The following is an 18528-nucleotide window of genomic DNA, read 5'->3' as shown; positions in this document are numbered from 1 at the left end:
TGAAGAGACTGTCTTTTTTCCACCGTATATTTTTTCCTGTTTTGTTGAAGATTAATTGACCATAGAGTTGAGGGTCCATATCTGGGCTCTCTACTCTGTTCCACTGGTCTATGTGTCTGTTTTTATGCCAGTACCATGCTGTCTTGGTGATCACAGCTTTGTAATAATGGTCCTCTCAATTGATGCAGAAAAAGCATTTGACAAAATCCAGCATCCGTTCCTGATTAAAACGCTTCAAAGTCTAGGGATAGAGGGAACATTCCTGAACCTCATCAAATCTATCTCTGAAAGACCCACAGCAAATATCATCCTCAATGGGAAAAAGCTTGCAGCCTTCCCATTGAGATCAGGAACAAGACTAGGATGCCCACTTTCACCACTCTTGTTCAACATAGTATTAGAAGTCCTAGCAACAGCAATCAGACAACAGAGAGAAATAAAAGGTATCCAAATTGGTAATGAAGAAGTCAAGCTCTCTCTTTTCACAGATGACATGATTCTTTATATGGAAAACCCAAAAGACTCCACCCCCAAACTACTAGAACTCATACAGCAATTCAGCAACGTGGCAGGATACAAAGTCAATGTGCAGAAATCAGTGGCTTTCTTATACACTAACAATGAAAATACAGAAAGTGAAATTAGAGAATCAATTCCATTGACTATAGCACCAAGAACCATAAGATACCTGGGAATAAACCTAACCAAAGAGGTAAAGGATCTGTACTTGAGGAACTACAGAACACTCATGAAAGAAATTGAAGAAGACACAAATAGATGGAAGACCATCCATGCTCTTGGATCGGAAGAATAAACATTGTTAAAATGTCTATACTGCCTAGAGCAATCTATACTTTTAATGCCATTCTGATCAAAATTCCACCGGCATTCTTCAAAGAGCTGGAGCAAATAATCCTAAAATTTGTATGGAATCAGAAGAGACCCCGAATCGCTAAGGAAATGTTGAAAAACAAAAATAAAGCTGGCGGCATCATGTTACCTGATTTCAAGCTTTATTACAAAGCTGTGATCACCAAGACAGCATGGTACTGGTCTACTTTTCTTAACGGGTCTTCTCGTCATTCTCTCTAAGCCATCCCTGAATGACTGTACATACAACTGGAAGGCCAACCAAAGGGCTAAGCCAGGACAACCACCAGTTGTGCACCAGGTTATTCAGGGCTGCAAAACACCCTTTCAGTACCTTCCTTGAACGTCCATTGCCTACTGAATAAACTCTCCCTCCTATTCCCCAGGACTTAAGAACCCTCAAAATAAAGACACAATTCTACCTTCCCAGTCTTATCTCACATGATTTCTCCACTTAGAGAATTTGTACTTGAATATATTATATGATGGACTCGTCAGTCTCTGTCTACTTTTCCCTTAACGTGCCTCCCTGGGCTTTCCCATACACACGCCATCCTCCATCTGGGCTGGTACCACTGCCACCACCAGCACTACTTCTTGAAACTCCACAAACTTCATGGCTCAACTCCAAGTGCCCTCATGTGGGAAGCTGTCCCCGATCCTCCATTATGACATGAGTGCTGTTTCCCTTAGGCCTTATATACCATCACTTTCTTCGGAATGTAGTGTTTTGTTTCCTCACGTTTCAGCCCATCCTGGGCAATAACCTCCTTGAGGAGAGAAAACATGTCTGCCTTATCTCCTGCAGTGTTTTTTCTCAGATTAAATATTCGGTGAGCATTATTCCATTGATGTAGAGCTCATTTAGGGAGGGGTTCTCTGGAGTCATCCCAATTAATGTTTATTCTTGGACCAAAACTTCCTCTAAAAGTATCCAAGATGGAGACCAACCTGTCAAAGGCTATGCAAGCCATGGTCTAATGTGGAGTGGAAGTAACATCTAATTCATAGCATTGTTTGATTTGTCCCCATCAGAAACTTGTGATACTCTCTGTTCTTTGTCAACACAGACGATGGTTATCTCTATGTCTTAATTCTGAGAGTTGGGTTTTCCTCTTAATATTTTTTAAAAGCCTGTTTTACTTGACCATGTTAGTCAGGCATTTGTTTGTTTGTTTTTCCTGTTTTAAGCAGAATTTCTCATTTATAAGCCACTTTTTTCTTTCCCTTTTCCTAAATTTATGATGTTCTTTGTTACTTCATGAATATATAATACATGTGTGCAAAAGAGATTAAGAAACAGAAAAATATGAAAGAAAAGAATGCATAGTAACTCTTCCGGAAGTTATAGATTTTTAGAAATCATGACATAAGTTTCCTTCTCAATAAGAAACACCTAGTTTTACAGATAAAGGAGAAAAAAAATATTGATAAGAAACTTATTATGAGAATAAAAAAAGGGGCACCTGGGTGGCTCAGTCATATAGAGTCTGCCTTCAGCTCAGGCCATGATCTCAGGGTCCTGGGATCAAGCCCTACATCCAGTTCCCTGTTCAGCAGGAAGCCTGCTTCTCCCTCTCCCACTCCCCCTGCTTGTGTTCCCTCTCTCTCTGTCGAATAAATAAAATCTTTAAAGAGAGAGAGAGATTAAAAGAAGAATAACTAAGACTTCATCTAAATTTTGGTCAACTGGTCAATTTCAGTCACGGTTACACCTCTTCATTCATCTCTCCTACTCTACTACTCATGTTCCTAAGCTCAAAAACAGGGTTAGAGTTCTAAGAACTGTTCTACTTATGCTAAGCCCCTAAACCTCCAGCTTTTTTTCTCTTAAGACCCAGTGTTGACAAGTCCTACCAAGCAATGGAGCTACTCATTTTCAGAGTCTTTGAAATGCCAATGTGCACTGTGAATCTCCAGGGGGTGGAAAGCGTGTGCATCATGGTCTCAGACTCGTCGAATTCATCTTCGAGAGCACTGGAGGGGCCAGCGCTTTATATACATACCTTGGGAAATCCTGTCACCATCTTTGCAATGTCTACATTGAGGGTACCATCCAGTACTCTGAGAGTACCTTCCAGAGTAGATCTATCGGTGCTCTTCAATGCTGGCCATACCCAGAGGATTGAACAGTGGTGCAAACCAAATACCCCCAGTTTCTTCAGAAGGGAGAGTAGATAAAAGGAGAAAGAGATTCTATGTTAAGGAGCAAGTTTTATCCAAGGAGGAGGTATTTAACTTGTAGAAGGGTGGATAAGCAAGAATGGACAATGGCAGTGGGAGATAGATAGATAGATAGAGGATAAACAGAAAGAACAAAAGGACAGGGAAAAGAAAAGGAAGACACAGAGAAAGCAATTAAGAAGTTGAGACCCCCCCCCGCCACATCTAGCCCTAAAAGACCCTAGACTCTGTAGGAAGAATACTCTGACAGCTAAATTGCTCCTCAGACCTAGAATGCCGCACAAATTCCACGTGCTTCCCCTGCACTTCCTCGTTTGACTCCCAGGAAGGAGAGTCACCATACTCCCAAAGCCCAAGAACCCCTGGCCTTCCATCCTCAAAGCCCAGAATTCTACCTGGTCTCCTAAGTGAAATTCCTCCCCAACCCCCAGCTCATAAGGACAAAAAGCAAAGGTCCTGGAGAAGAAGGAGGAAGGTTATCCAGGGAAGAGCCTTGTGCCAACTTCTCCTCCCAGAATTTGCTGGATCTGTCATGTTTAGGGTTTATTTCCTGCACCATTGCTTAGTACAGTGTTTTTTTCTAGGGTCTCAACCTCAGAGTCCATTTCAGATCACCCTGACGTGTACACAGACATACACACAGATACATGGGGACACACACACACACACACACACACACACAGTTGCACAGACATACACGTACACACGAATACACAGCAACATACACACAGACGCGCGTACACACACACACACACACACACACACACACTCCTCCTCTTCCTCCTTCCTTGGTAATTCCAAGGGCTCATATCCCTAAGGAAATTAGGGTAGAGAGAAGCCAACCAAGTTTAAGATAAAAATTCTGAAAAGGAGTATCTGCCTACTTTGGATAAAGCTGAAATAAAGACCAAAAATAATAACCAACTGACTTAAACTTATAAATTTTGTCCAGTATCAGGATTAAACACACACACACACACACACACACGCTCAATTACACACCACTGCTACCATTCTCATATCCCAGAATGTAAACAACACTCATTTTGAGACACATGGTTTAGAAAAGCTCATTGTTAGGTCTTCGTCAACAGCAAGGTCAATGCTGATATGGAGAGGGGAACCCAAGAAAGAGCTAATTCAGCTTTCCCTGGTGGGCAGGTCTAGTAGACCCTAGAACCCATGAAAAGGAACCATGAAGAAATACAGGGTTGGCAGACTGAGCACAGATATCCCCACTTTTTCTCTGTAGTTCTTTCTTATTCTGTCTTGTGCTATAATCCCTTCATCATCCTAAACCTTCAGTGAGAGTCTGTTAACTCAGCCCAAGGCAGCTGTACCCTATTCCCACATCAAGAGGATAATAAGTGACCTGGGCCACAAGCCCCTGATTGGCATGCCAGGGGGAAGCCCAGCAGCAAGCAATATAAGGAAAAGAAGATTGCCCGAGATGAGGTGGCACCTGTAGGACTCGGGAAGATGCTAGCCTTGTCCCAGCCATCGCGGCACCCCATTTCCTACAGCACAGTATGGGCACAGGTAGTCCCCCAGCTCTGCTGGGACTCGGCTCTCTGAGTGCCGAGTCCAAAAAGTCATAGGAAGAAACACATCTGTAGCACCTGTTCATCTGCTCCGCATTTTCTGATCAAATCAGGGTAACAACCTCCCTCAGGACCACACAACTAAAACAGAATAAAAAACATTCTGTTGGCACAGTAGAATTACCTCCTGCCGACATGAGCTTATAAAAAATCACTGTAAGTCCTGGAGACCTAATGTATAGCATGGTGACTATAGTTAATAATAATGTATCATATACTTGAAAGTTGCTAAGAAGGTAGATCTTTTCATACATACCAAAAAATAGAAGATAACTAGATGAAGAGATGTATATGTTCACTGGCTTGATTGTGATGATCATTCCACAAGGTACAAATACATCAAAACATCACATTGTACCCTTTAAATACATACAATTTTGACTTATCAATCATACCTCAATAAATCTGGGAGGAAAATCACTGTGGCTCTTAGCTATCAAAATCCTCATTCCCCATCTCTACCTCCTTGGCCTCCCCACCCATTGGCCAGATTATTGTACCTACCAGCAAGGCTGCCTGTGAGATTATCCAAATTTCGGGGGAATGATTGAGTTGGTCATGCCCCCTGGCTATGCCCCAAAGCCAAAGCTACTTCAAGGTCACTCAGATTCCAGCAGACCCATGATTCCAAACTCTTTTCCCAAAACCGAAGGAAGGAAAATAGGATGTGGTAGGGGTGGAGAGAAAGAAGGAAGAAGAGAGAGAGGGTGGAGAAGGAAGGGAGGAAAAGAATGAATGAATGAATGAATGAACCAAGGGAGGGAAAGAGGGAAGGAGTTAAGAGGACATTTATAGAGCCTGACTCTTTCTGCAGGAGAGATTCCCTATGCCTACCTGGAATATCCAACTCTCTCCTTTATTTGTAATGAATCCTCCTCAGCCTTTAAGACCCAGCTCAAACATGACTATCTCTGAAGCCTTCCCTGACTTCGCAGACAGTTCGGACCACCCCAAGAACCACAAACTCTTTTATTCTCATTCTAATTAGACACTTTCTATCTGGACCTCACCTAAAAGTCAGAGGACTGGCTGGAAAACCCCTACAGTGTTTCCAACTCTCAAATCCTGTGGCCCTCTGAATCATGAGCCAAAGTCCTGAGCATTCACTCTGCATCGTGATGCCCCCAGTCCCAACATTTCTATTATCCCCTGAGCTCATGGAAAGTTGGGGACCTGGACTCTCAGGTGAGGCTGTAGGGGGCTTTAGGGGTGCCGACATTTCCCTCCTCGCTGAGACACCACCCTGGGAAACCAAGGCAAGGTGGGGCAGTCAGGTTTGGGCAGAGCCCCAGTCCAGGCTGAGGTGACTCCAGAGAAAATGGCATGAGTGGCTGAAGTTAGGAGCCAGAGGCAGAACTTAGGTTTTGTTTTTCACTGAGGAGCCACCATGGGCAGAACAACAGGCAAGAGGGCATCTGGAGCCATGGCAACAATCCCTTCCAGACCCATTATCACCCCCTGGCCACTTTTCTCCCTTCCCATCAACCAACCGCCTCTTACAGCCATTCACGTGTTACCTCTGTCTGGATCATCTCTTTCGGTCACCACCTTTTTGGTTCCCCAAATCAGAGAGCATTAACAGCTAGTCAGCAAAGAAGACGATTATTTTCCTGTCTCCGTGGAGACTCAACTGATTTTCTGGAACAGCCCTAGACTTTATGAATCAGTTCTGTGGGTGACAGGGGTGAGTGTATTTTGCCACAATTTCCAGTGCAGGAACTTCTGTCTGTGTTTCCTCTCGGGTAATAGCAGATGAGAGTTTGGGGCTGCTTCTCCACTTATTATTATTCACGTGTTATTTTCTAGGATCCTTCAGAGAGCCCCAAACACTGGGAGGACAGGTGACAGCTCCCTTCTGCAGAAGAGAAAGTAAAGCTCAGAGGGGTTGAGGGATAGACCCAAGGTCACACAACCAAGTCTCCTGACTCCTGGCCTAATACATGTCCCACCACCACACACCATCTGATAACTGGCTTCTTAAGAACCAGCTTTAGGCACAGATATAAATAAATATGCCAGCTCTCCAGAAAAAAAAAAAAAAAACCACCTTAGGCGAAACTGAACTTCCCTAGATGCGATCCCATTAAAGTAGCAAGCAACAGCTGACAGGAGAAGCTAAGTCAGTAAGGTGAGAAGATGGAAAAGCCCAGAAGGAGCTGTCACAAGGCAGGTGTATACCCTACCCTCCCTTTGTCTTTCCTCAGCAAACCCTCGTGGCTCTGAGGTAGCCGGCCCTGTGCAAACCTGCTGCTTCGTCCTCACTGCTGAGGACACAGGTTTCCAACAACCTTCCAATCTTGCTGTTACTCCTCCAAATGTTGGTGCGGAGCTCAGAATGTCAGCCAAAAATGGCTTTTTTTAAAGTATGTGTTGAAAATAGTTTCCTGGGCAAGCATCTATTTCAGGTAACCCCCAGAACATCACTATAAAAGAACTTCAGTTAACAAAATACTTGTCTCTCCAGACGCTCAGCCATGTTTCCAGAAGCCAAGTTGTTAGCTAGTTACGAAACCACTGGCTTGTGAAGAATAGACCCAGCCTGTCCTCGGAAGGGACCAGAAGTGACCTTCATGGTCCAGGTGGGTGGTCTTCACCCTAACCACACAGAGGATCCAGGGAGTAGCTGTAGAATCCTGATGTTCAGCCCCACCCCGACCAATGAATGCAGAATCTGCAGATGAAGGAAGAGAGCCACTTCTTCCAGAAGCACTCAGCAGTATGTCCTAACGTGCGCCCAGCGTTGAGGACCCCGAGTCTATGCAAACTAGTGGACTTAAAATTCATCTGATTTCAGTTCTCCAAGGAAAACTCCAGAGCCCAGGAAAATCAATCTTAAAGCAACTAAACAAATAAACATGTAAAGTCATATACATAGTGTTAAAAATTATTTCCTGGATGTCTGTCACAAACCTAAAACCATATGAGGTGTATGATGGACATTGAGTGGATGCTGAGACCTCTCTAGGCTGGGAGCCCAGGCCCGCCCTGGCCCCCTCTGCTGCCCCCACTGCAGCTGGAGCCAGGCTTGCCCAGCGACAAGGGAGAGGCCCCCAAGCAGGACCCTACCCCGTTGGGTGCCGCACAGGACACATGGGAGTGTCTCCAAGTCCGCTGTTCACTTGCTCCATTCCCTCACCCCAGGAAAGTGCCTTCTTCAGCCCTGGTCCAGCCAGAGCCCCCAACATGTTGGTAAGTAAGAACATACTGTGTCATTTAGGGAGGAGTCTGAGGAAGGCCATGACCGTGAACTTTGGTTGAGCCAAACAGTCACTGTTGAAGCTCTTTGAACACTGGCCTGCCCAACACCAGAGCTAGGGGTCCCAACATCTAGGACCCCTAGGCTTGTGGGGCTTGGTGGGGGGACATCTAGGGTAAACGGCAGGACACCACCGCTGAAGGCATATGTCACCTGCCCTTCCCACAACCTGGTCTCCAACCATGCCATGTGTGGTTCACGTTCCTGACTGCCACTGGTTCCTGAAGGGCCTGGCTGTCTGCCCTTGGCCTCAGCCGACTGCCAGGAGCCTCAGTTTCCCCATGTCAGGACAAGAGTCCCCCACTGTGCCTGAAGGAGACATAAATCTGGTTACCCCCACAAAACAAAACATGCCTCACCACAGAGCTCATGTGACCTAACTCGTTAAAAAAAATAATAAAGGCACTACCTCTGACATCAAGAAGGTTAAAAACTAATTTGGGGAGAATAGCAAATACCACAATAATGTTCAAATAAAGGAGTCTCAAAAGTAAACTTCAAAAACAGAAAAAAGTAACTCTTGGGGAAAATTCAAGTTATCACAAGAACAAATAAATAAAATTCTCCTCTGAAACTCAGTGGTTCTATTCCTGGGTTTATGATACTCTAGAGTGTTGCAAATCACGTAGAAGGGACTCATGCTTCCTAGCCAGCAACCCCCACGTAACTTCAGTTCATGAAGGTTTAAAAGGGTCAATCGCATGAGGCACCTTTCGGAGAAGGCTCAGGAAATGACAGAACAAAACATAGTCACGACATCAACCAACCGCAATGACATCGGCCCCTAAATACTGGACATCTGCTTTCTTTGATGACAAGGGGTCTCTTCTGCCATGAGACCCAGGCCACCAAAAGCCAAGCACCTGGGAAAGAAACCCTTCAGCAATGGTTACTTTGGGATCATGAAAGTAACTTTGTTAGAGTTGCCAAAGGAAGGGATTAAGCGTATTGAGATGGAAGCATCCACCGTGTTCAGGAAAGCGGTCACTCAGAACCTGCCACTTCTCGCTCATATTCAGAAAAGCAAGTGTCTCTGGCCCAATTGCTTCTTAGGTTTAGTTGTACACCTAAGAGCCTCTCAGTTAAAGAAAGAATCACAGGCTTGAAACCCACGTTCCGATTTCTGCAATGTGTGAGAGGATTTTCTTCCAAATGCCTTGCTGCGTCTGGCCCATGGGCGTCTGGAAACCAATCAGGAGGCCGTCCTGAGCCAGAATGATAAGAGCAATGACCTTTTCCATCTCCCAAGGTCTGTGCCTGAGTGCCTTTCAGAAACACTGGCTTCAAGTTTGCGTCTCGAGGCTCCTCAAAATACAAACCTCATTTCTCTGCCCACAGGACCGCACTCCAATTCCAAAAGCCAATTAATCAAGCACAGAATTGCAAATTACTTTAGATTTTTCTCCTTTTAATTCATTTTCTGTGATCTTACGGAGAGAAAGTGGAAATCAAGGAAAATGTCTGTGAAAATCATAACTGCATTACATGGAAACAATTAAAGAGATTCAAGGAATGTCTGTCTTAATATAACAAACCTTTGCTTGAAAACATGCAAACACACACATGGGCTTGTGGGCATATGCACACGTGCGCGCACACACACACACACACACACACAACTTGAATGTCTTGGCTGCAGGTGGAATAGAAACCAGGTTGTATGAAAGTCAACTACTTTTTATTCCCAGTGACTCTGCGCACACATACTTCCATTGCGTTACAAAGGACAAGAACTTGGCTCACAATTTCATGCTTATCTAGCTGCTTTTGTCTTGAAATTCAAAAGCGATTTAATTACATTAATTAGGCTTCACTGCAGTGCTGGAATACTTTCTGAATTTTCTGAAGCCAGAACAGAAGAAAGTTATACCCCAAGACCATTCTTGGGGGTCCCTTAAGCAAAATGCTTACATCTAAAAAATTAAACGAAGAAAAATATTTTCAATGGATCACATAGCCCAGAACAACTGAAAAGACATACAAAGGAGAGAAACAAAGGAAAAGGACGAAGACAAAAGTTGCCCTTGGAAGTCATATCTCAAGCTATGAGGCATGTTTGATGATATTGCTTACTTTTTTGTAATCTTCTTTAAAATAGTTATCTAAATTCCTGGATGGTACTTTACAGGTTCTTTTGAGGCTGACAGTAGGGTTTCTGCTTATGCATCCAGTACGCAACCAGAGCCACATCCACTTTTATGTTTGAAGCCTGAAAGTATTTTCGTATCTACTCTGAACGCATTACCACGTTTGCAATGGAGAGGAATGCTCCTGGACTCAAAAGACTTCCAGAGCGAATACAATCCCATCCTATTAGCTTAAAAAAAATCACAAAGAGGCTTGGAGTCTTACGCCTTGGCTCTCAGACATGGACAAGAACCACAGCAAGAATGACTGCTGAGAAAATTAACACATGGGGTGTCTTTTTGTTGTCATGGAAAGTTCTTTTTTCCTCCTGGTAACATGACCCACTAACTGTTGGTTTCAAGCAAATTTAATTGCAACATCTTTAACCAAGTGATATGTAGCTTTGCTGCCCAGAATGTAATTGTAAACTCGAAAGGGGCCCTCAAATGCCCACTGGTAGCTACTGGGTAGAGAGCCGTTCAGAGTCTTCAGCTCTGTTCTGCCTGCCAGCAGGCTCTCAACAGTTCATCTGCTCCTCCTTGCTCAGATCTAAGTTGGCCGTTTTATCTATGTGCATCGCACATGGCACTTGCCAGGGAAACACAAGGGGAAAAAACTTTCATCCTCTCTAACTGGAAGCTGGCCCACTTAGAATATTGCTTCCTGATCCTTCCAATAAGCTAAAACCCCAGAGGCACTCAACAATTAAAAGAAGAGACCAGAGGCATTCGCTTGGAACCTGTACATCGTGTCTAAAATATAATTATCCTTTTTCATGGTCTCCACGTTGCTAACGTTGCCCAACTAGAAATGGAAACTGCCACATGACTTCATCTGCAGGATTCTTATCTTTATGCAACTAGAAGAGAGTTGTTAAAATTAAGTTTTTATTCTGTTTTGTTCCTCCCCTCAAAGAAGTTCAAAGTTTTCAGTCACGAAGGGATTTGAGGTTCACAATGAATTCCTCTGGGTGAGGAGATACGGGAGATATGACTAGGCACTCACATATCCTTCACAGAGATTGGCAGGTGGGACTGAATTAGGTTGCTTGGTCTTCATGGCCCCCTCAGGGCTCAGTTCTGTTCAGCATCATCAGGCAAGGAACTTATAATGGCAAGTTCAGTCTATTTCCAAAATATTATCCCCTGAGGTCTAAATACTGGCCAGGCAGCCCCACTACCACATCTACCAAGCAATGACCTGGTTGAACACCGCATCCCACCTCCCCACCATACCTTCCTTTTAGGAAACCGGGGCTGTGCTTACTGGATAGGTATGTAGTCAGCAGATACCAGTTGAATTGGACATGCCTGCCTATCCCCTAAATTTGCAGAGGAACACCAATGATCAAGCAAGGACGGCGCCCAATAATTGTGTTACCATGTGTACTTTACAGATGGTCTCTCATCTTCTTTTCCCATCAACCCTACGGGGGTGATACTATTGTTAGCCCTGTTTCACAGATGACTAAACTGAAGTTCAAAGAGGTTAAATAAGTTACTCATGGTGCCACAGCAAGTGTGTCAGAGCAGAATCGGGATTCAAACCCAGGCCTCTTTGACTCCAAAGCCCAATGTTTGGCTTCTACTCTATCTTTCATGGTTCTTGAGGGGCCCACTGGTGTCCCTCAACTGTCCCTACTGCCCCTTCACTGGTTTCATTGCCTTCACATCTGCCCAGAGTCCTTGCACACCTTCTTAGGCTTTCCTGGAAGTAACTGAGGTTCTCCCCAACCACAACCCAGATTTCATGGAGCAAGAAGGCTATTACATGTCCCAGCTTCACCACCCAAGTTCCAGAATGTTTCATCCTGTCTGCCTGGAAGAGAACGGTCCTACCAGTTCATCGAAGACTCTAGATATTTCGTCATAATGTTACCCCACTGCATCCCTCACAACATCTTGAAAAGGACACAGGTTTATCCCTATTTTACTAGAAACTGAGGATCAAAGCATGAAGTGACTCCCACAGGTCACACAGCTTATTTAATGGTGATTTCTAGAATCGACCTCAGGAGTTGCACTGTTTTCCCAATTATTCTTTGGCTCACAGTCAGTCTCCGATAAATAATTGTTGATTAACTCACAATGACGCCATACTCTCCACCACAATTGTTTCCATTTGTATTAATTTCTGACTTAGAAGATAATGAAAATTCTCAAAAAATAATGTGCTCAGCTGTGATAACAAGCACCCCCCAAACTCCAATGACTTAACGCAAAGAGGTTAAGTTCTCATCCACACCAAGTCCACTGTGAGTCCAGATGACTCCCCAAGGAAACTGCCCACCAGGTAGTGGTGCAGTGTTGACCTCCACATCAACCCATCCTTGCACAGATGCCCATCAGGGTTAGAAGTGGGTGGACAGCAAGCATCAGCAATGAACGCTTCCACCCAGAGTAACACACACAGTATCTTCCCCCATGGTCTGTTGGCCATGGCAAGTCACACAGTCATGCCCATCTTCAAGAAGACAGAGAGATACAATCTTCCTGTTTGTCCAGAAGTGAAGAACCCTGGATGTCAAGAAAGCAAGTATTACTACAACCAGTACAAAAATAGAGACTGGAGAGGCAACATGATTTGAGAGGCAGTGGTCATGCAGCTAACAAGTGGCCAAGACAGAACCTAAACCTAAGTTTACTTATCTCAAAAATCCAGGTCCTTAACTAACACGTAATTCTCAAAAGACTAGTATCCACTTTATATACCAAGTTATTCTTCATGAATAATAGGCACCTATTGCTTATTGGCTGGCAGCTCTGCTGACCTTGGCTGACCTTGGCTGACCTTGCTCACCTGTCTAGAGTCTGCCCCTCTGACAGCTGATCAACACTGCCCTTGGCTGGGAGAATTTCGATGACTTGACTCTGCTCCACTTGCCTCTCATCCTTCAGCAGGCCAGCTCAGGCTTTTTTCATTGCAACAGTAGAGTCCCAAGAAAAAGTGGGCCCAAAGCAATTCATGTGTCTGAGCCCAGAGCTGGGAAGTAGGCAGGGGGTGAGGAAAGCACTGTAATATTGCACAGCAAAGGAGTGAAGAATTAGTCTAGATATATGCAAACTTTTTCTATAAAAAGAAATATAGGGTGCCTGGGTGGCTCAGTGAGTTAAAGCCTCTGCTTTCGGCTCTGGTCATGATCCCAGGGTCCTGGGATCAAGCCCCGAATCAGGCTCTCTGCCCAGCAGGGAGCCTGCTTCCTCCTTTCTCTCTGCCTACTTGTGATCTCTGTCAAATAAATAAATAAAATCTTAAATATATATATATATATATATATATATATAGTAAATACATTTTCTCTGTCAAATACATGATCTCTGTCAAATAAATAAATAAAATCTTAAAATATATATATATATATATATATATATATATATATATATAGTAAATACATTTTATCTCTTGGGCCATACTGCCTCTGCCCCAACTCTGTGGCTGTGGAATGAAAGCTACCATAAATAATAAGTAAACTGATAAGTGTGGCTGTGTTACAATAAACTTTATTTAGAAAACCAGACAGAGGGCCAGATTTGCGCTGAGGGTCATACTTTGCCAACCCCCAAACTAGAGGCCTTCCTGTAATCTTCCACAAAGGGTTCTAGTCCCAGGTAGGAACTGTCTGCCTGTACAGTCTCAACATCACTTGTTTTTCTCACTTGACCTTCCTTTTTTTCATTTACAAAGTGAAGGGGTTGGACTAATTCTTTCAAACTATAAAATTCTTACATTCACAGAATGTATATTACCATGTAAACCAAAAAGTAGGTTCTGGAGTCTAGTTGAAGAGATTATTCTCAACCAGTTAATAGAATATTTATTGTATTTGCCCTTAGGATTACAGCTCACCTACACAAGTTAAAATTGTTTTTCTTGAACAAGAGCTGCCATGTAAAAGATATTGATCAATAGTAATATCACCTTAGCTCCATCAAAGTTAAATAGATTTTTCCACCCATCCAAGCCGGAAGTCAGCCAGTTATATGGCATGAAAAACAAACTGACACTTTTAATGACGAATGGGTAGCAAAGCTTTATTGATAACAAGAATAAAAAATGAAATGCTAGGGAGTCAACACTGGGTGATGTCAGGGAAGGATCAAAAGAAACATGCAATTAACTGATCCAGAAGGATAAGCTACAGCAAAGGACACTATAAAACAGGAAGTAGGCATCCTCGGGGAACACACCATTCAACTGAAAGTTATTCCATTTATCATCGCCCCCTTTTTGGCACCTAAATAGCACTGTAATTCAGTATGCCACCATATCACAGGAGGATATTTTTGTTTTTCTCCCTCCATTTGTCTTCCCTGCCAGGCTGTTGCTGGAATTACAAATAAGAATATTTATGTTAATCACTACTGCAAAGAGAAAATGCATGTGAAATGGTCTGCCCTGTCCATAAAGCCAAAGCAACACATAGAGGTGTGCAGACTTCTGATTTTCTGAAGTTTTGTGTCAGTGGTTCTCAATTAGCAGGGATGGATTTTGCTCCCGAGGACATCTGGCAGCATTTGGAGATATTTTGATCATCTCCACTAGGGAATTGCTACGGGCGTCCAGTGAGTATAGGCCAGAGATGATGCCAAATGTCCCACAGTGTACAGGATAGCCACTCACAGCACAAAATTATCTGGTCTGATGTATCAACAGCGTCGAGGTGGAGAAATCTGCTTTTTGTAGAAAAAAAAGCATCGGCTGAGATTGACAACAATGTTTCAATCACTGGGAACTCCAAATCATGACCAGACATCGCATGAAAGCAGCATGCATTTTTTTTTTTAAGATTTTTATTTATTTACTTGACAGACAGAGATCACAAGTAGGCGGAGAGGCAGGCAGAGAGAGAGAAGAGGAAGCAGGCTCCTTGCTGAGCAGAGAGCCCGACTGGGGCTCGATCCCAGGACCCTGGGATCACAACCCGAGCCAAAGGCAGAGGCTTTAACCCACTGAGCCACCCAGGCGCCCCAGCAGCATGCATTTTAGACCATGCCAGGCAACTTTATTCTGTAGACTAGCACCATCTCAAGCCAGGTACATGGTGTCAAAAGATTCTGCAGAAGTACTAGAGAAAAGGACAGTTCCGAAAGGCCACAAATTCCAAAACCTGTCCTAGAAACGATAAGTGGTTCAAAATACTGAAAAATAAACTGGCATTAATATGTACTTCTAAATATAATAAACCCCTTTATTACTATATATAACAAAATGTAGTTTTATTATAATACAATATCTATTTTATGTAGTATAGGAAGTATTTTTTTCGAATTTAGGGGTTTTTAAATCTATAATATCAAAAAGCATTGTGGACATTTTCTAACCAAAGGACATCATCTTCATCTCATTTGAATTACACCCTGATAATCACATGCAACATCAGTTTTTACTGTAACTTTTGGTGTATTTCCATGAGGATATAATTTATCAGCAGGTCAAAGAGCTGGAAAATTAATATCTGTTTACCTAAACAGATCACATCTGTTAGCAAACTTGTCCAAATAATTTGGCATCGTTGCTTACAATATATGTCTGTGGAGACCATTTATCATTTAGATTATTTCTAGAACCCACAGGCTTCTGCTCCATGCACTGTACAGAAACATGTATATGCCCACACACATTAGGATGCTCTGGTCCCCATGGTTTCAAAGCAAAGGGAGCACAGAGCACCCCTGCAATTTTCTCTTAGTTCTGTTTGCCATTGCACTGTCCTTCTGTCCTGCCAGCATTCGGTGTCACATCTCCACTCCAACTCATTCCTAAAACCATCCCAGGTGAGAGATCTCCAGCAAAAGCAGGTGAGTGTTTAGGGTTACATTCCAGGGCCTGGGAAAAGTCCCTGTGTAGATACTCCAGCCTTTCATTTACTGCAAAAGAGCTCTCTACCTTCCTTTCAGTGGCTTCCCCAAGTAAAAGCTTGTGTCCTAGCAGGGAAGAGCATAAACTGAGGAGTCAGGTCCACCCAGGTCCAAAACCCACCTTGATCAATTTCTGGCTGTGACCTTGGGCAGGCAGCATATTCCTTATCCTCAGCCCCTTACCTGTAAAGTGGAGACAAAATTGTCCACCTCCTTGAGACTATTGTGGGGATGAGATGGGATTATCCTTATAAAGTATATGCAGCACACATCCCTTCATAAATTTCAGGTTATTAGATAGTTGGAGTTGACCAGCTACTCCACCAAGTCCATGTCACGCATGTCCACACACCAAGTCCAAAAGCACCCACTTGGAGCTGACCCTGTGCAGGGAGCCAAGAACGGCATACATGAGAAAGACACATTCTCCCCTCAGTTCATTCAGTTTCACCAAAGAAACACACCTGACATGGGTGACAGAGCAGGAGAACAAGGCAGGGGTGCGACATTGAATGCCACCGAGCAATGCTACTGGAGACCTGAGCCTCAGGAGATCAGCTGGAAATTTCAGGGAGCTTAACATATTGGGAGCACCAGCAGCTGGCCCAGAACAAATACACAAGGAATGCTGGCCATTTTTCTTATCTCTGTCCGCCCCCCGCAATGGATGATGGGGTGGCTGCTGCCACCTGGTCCCCAACCCCTACCGCCAACTGAAGAACAAAGGCTCCTGCAAGAAACCATTGACTTCCCAGTTATCCACTGCCTTGAAGTCTTTTTCCTCATCCTTTTTTTCCCTTGCTCTCTCTCTTTTGTGGCCATTGGCTCAGTTTGGGCGTTACTTGATTATTTGCTAAACAGGCAAACATACCCCTTTCCTTGCTAAATTTTACAATTTTACAAGTGCTGGTGACAGTGATCACAAATACTGTAAACCATCTCCATGGTTTCTTTAAATCCATTCAGATTGTTTCTGGATTATGTGTCCTCTAGCAAGATACATTGGTTTGGGGGTATTTTATCCTTTCACTTGTTTTTTGACTTTTTTTTTTTTTAAATAAAGACTTAACCACTAAAGAAATGAAGCTCCTGGGGCACCTGGGTGGTTCAGTGGGTTAAAGCCTCTGCCTTCTGCTGGGGTCATGATCCCAGGGTCCTGGGATCAAGCCCCGCATCAGGCTCTCTGCTCAGCGGGGAGCCTGCTTCCTCCTCTCTCTCTGCCTGTCTCTCTGCCTACTTGTGATCTCTGTCTGTCAAATAAATAAATAAAATCTTTAAAAAAAAAAAAGAAGAAGAAGAAGAAGAAAGAAATGAAGCTCCTTAAGTATTAGGGCTCCCTTATTAAATTCAGAAAATGGCAACAGTCATCCAAGTGGTTCAGATTGCACCGACAACGCTCCTGTGGTCATTTGTCCCATCATCAACATCACCCATCAGCAAGAAGTCAGGGCAAGGTCAGCCAGGGTCCCCTCTTTGGCCTGGGCATTCCAGGAGCTGCAAATAAACATTAAGATGGTCTGTTCAAGGCCATATCTAACATCGAGGAAATGGCATGAAGAGAAGAAATGACCTCACTTGGTAGCAGCCATGGTGCCCTTCCGTGGGGGGATGGACAGACCAACTCCCTGTGGCGCATCCAGAATGATGGCATGTCAGCATGAAAAAGAAATGCGCAATCAAGCCCAGAAAAGACACAGAGGAAACTAAGTGCATATAACCAAGTGGGGAAAAAAGCCAGTCTGAAGGGGCTATATGCTGCATGGTTCCAAGTCTGTGACATTCTGGAAAATCCCAAACTATGGAGACAGTGAAAAGATCAGGGATTGCTTGGATTAGAGGTGTGGGGAGGGATGAATGAGCACAGAGGATTTGTAGGGCAGGGAAAATACTCCGTACGATACTAGAATAATGGACACAAGTCATTATACCTTTGTCCAAACCCATGGAGTGTACAGCACCAGGGGTGAGCCCTAATGCCAACTTGTATGACGATGACATGTCAGTACTTCACAGCATACCTACACTCAGGGGTGGGGGGTGTTGGTATGGGGAAGGCTGGGAAGATTTGGGGGCATGGGGTGTATGGAAATGCTCTCTAACTTCTGCTCAATTTTGCTGTGAATCCAAAACTGCTCTAAAAGGTAAAGTCTAAAAAAAAAAAAAAACCTATACAGGGAGCCAGGGTGGCTTAGTGGGTTAAGCATCTGACCTTGGCTCAGGTCATGATTCCAGGGTCCTGGGATCAAGCCCCATATTGGGCTCCCTACCCAGCAGACAGCCTGCTTCTCCCTCTCCCTCGGCCTTCTGCTCCCCTTGCTTGAGCCCACGCTCTCTTTCTCTCTCTCCCTATCAAATAAATAAAGTCTTAAAAAAAAAAAAAAGACCACATTTTATATGACTATGTATATCACTCATTGCTGATGAAACAAAGCTACCCATTGCTCCCTAGGAAAATAAATCAACCCTCTTCCTCCGTAGCTTCCATATCTATAGACTTTTTCCCAGAAAAGGAACTAATCCCTACTTGGTCTCCTGTCTGCTCTTTGGATTGAAGGTTCTTTAAAAACAAACTCCAGGGGCGCCGGGATGGCTCAGTCATTGAGCGTCTACATTTGGCTCAAGTCATGATCCC

The sequence above is a fragment of the Neovison vison genome, chromosome 2 (assembly GCF_020171115.1).
Source record: "Neovison vison isolate M4711 chromosome 2, ASM_NN_V1, whole genome shotgun sequence".
Taxonomy (NCBI): Eukaryota; Metazoa; Chordata; class Mammalia; order Carnivora; family Mustelidae; genus Neogale; species Neogale vison.
This window is presented reverse-complemented; position numbering follows the sequence as displayed.